This window comes from Penaeus japonicus, unplaced genomic scaffold (genome assembly GCF_977035675.1).
Source record: "Penaeus japonicus unplaced genomic scaffold, GWHDUDI00000001_assembly GWHDUDI00000018, whole genome shotgun sequence".
In the NCBI taxonomy this organism is placed as follows: Eukaryota; Metazoa; Arthropoda; class Malacostraca; order Decapoda; family Penaeidae; genus Penaeus; species Penaeus japonicus.
This window is the reverse complement of record NW_028234420.1, coordinates 23,204,938-23,207,437: the sequence shown is the minus strand read 5'-3', so window position 1 is coordinate 23,207,437 and position 2,500 is coordinate 23,204,938.

Genomic DNA, 2,500 nt, shown 5'->3' with positions numbered 1-2,500 from the left:
TAGAGTTTAAAGAGCTAGATTAATAAGTTTAAAAACCATGCCAATTTTGTGAAAGAATTCATTGCTCTTACTTATTTCCATTCTGGTTATTACTGTTTTTATTACTATCATTGTTTTGTGATGGTCAGTAGTAGTGGCAGGAATTGTAGTAGTAACAAAGTTATCAGTATAGATAATAGTAGCATGATAAAGAATACAAAACCATAAGTTGTTGGAGTCACAATGATATCAGTAATATTATTATTAGCATATTTTCCTTATTGAATTACCACTATTTGTGTTTTGTTCTTAGCATTAGACCTAGTAATAGTGTTAATAATAGTAATAGTAGAAGCAACTTTCTCAGCAACTGCAATAGCAACAGTATTAGCTGTAGCATTACTGTTACAAACATTACTACTGAAGCTGATAAAAAAAAAATCATAATAAGATATCACTATCATTATTACTTCTGATGCAAAAAAATAAGATATCAATACTATTAGTAGTGCTACTACTACTAGTTTTGTTGTTATCATTAGCATTATAATCATTTTTTGATATTATCATTATCATTGATCTTATCATTATTGTTGGTGTTATTTTTGTTGATATCATCATCCCTTCTACTACTAGTAGTAATAAGAGTTCCAGCGAAACTTTCTTTTAGTAAACTGTTTTTTCAACCACGTTTCTCATCCCTATCAAACTTAGATAACTTATTCTATTTGCCAAATGACGAATAATGAGTGTGTAAGTAATCATATCCGTAATGTCAGTAATGCTGTAACATAGAATTGAAGAGATAAAAAGACCAAGATCACTGGAATCATTATTGTCATACCACAGGTTTCAACTAGATTGCAGTGATAACGAGAATTATGTAATTAGTATCAGTAACTGTAACATAAATCAATAACACCATAAATCATATTCTATAGACACTTATTATTATTATCATAATTATCATTATTATTGTTTATATTATCATTATCATAATTTTTAATATCATTATTTATATTATCATTGTTTATATTATCCTTATCATTATTATTATTATCATTGTTGAAAGTATCATTATCATTATCATTGTTATGGTTATTATCATCATCATCATTGTTTTATCTTATAATCATTATCACTATATTTTTTGTTATAAATATAGTTGCTTTGCTACAATTATCATTATCAGTAATTATAGTAGTAATACTGCTATTATTGTTGTTATCACTGTTACAATTATTTTTATTATCATTGTTACTTTTGTTACAGTTTTATCATTATCATTATTATTAGCATTACTATTGTTTTTGTTGATGTTGTTTTATTGTTACTACTATCATTATCATGATTATCATTATCATCATTATTATCATTATCATTATTATCAGTAGTAGTATCATCATTATCATTAACCCTATTGTTGTTATAGCTGTTGTTGTTATATTTATTATCTTTATCAGTATCATCATTATTGCTATGATAATAAGAAAGGTGCAAGAAAAACAATAAAAATAAGTAATCAGTATCTTCATTATGATCATTATCATTACCATCCTAGTTATTGAGATCATCATTATCATTGATGTATCTTTATTTCTCTTACTATTGCTACTTTTATCAGCATTATTGTTGTCATTGTTATTATCACAATCATTGGTATCATTAATATCAATATTATTATTATTATTGTTATCATTATTGCTATTACTCTTTATCATTATTGCTATTACTCATTAGTACTATCATCATCATAATCATTATATTTTTTTCCTATAATGATAATGATATCAATAAAAAAATAACATAAATATGAAAATGACATTTGCTATCATAATTATCATTTTCATTATTATCTATATCATTATAACCATTACTACTACTACTAATATTAAGCCTATTATACCATAATTATCATTATCATTATTATTGCTATCATTATCATTAGTAGTAGCAGGAGTGATATTACTATTACTGCTGCTGCGACTACTATATGTATTTTTTTTTCTTTTGCTGGTATCATTGAAAAAAAAGAAAAGAAAAAAATATATGTATATATACAATATTTCTCTCTCTCTCTCTCTCTCTCTCTCTCTCTCCTCGTCGCCTCGCGTCTCGCTCTCTCCTCTCTCTTCGCTCTCTTCTCTCGCTTCTCTCTCTCTCTCTCTCACTCTCTCTCTCTCTCTCTCTCTCTCTCTCTCTCTCTATATATTATATATATATATTAGATAAATATATTAGATCTTATACTACATACTTATATTTAGATATAGATATATTATAGATATATATATATAATACATACAAATACATATATAGATATATAGTATATATAATTGAATATTATATTTATATATAGGTATATAGATATATAACATATAATATAATATGTATTTATATATATATAATATATATATTTATATATAGATCAATACGATTTCTAGAGTATGTCAGACGACAAAAAATGATGATAATGGTATTGAACCAATACAATTAATTACTCTATCAAACTAATTAATAA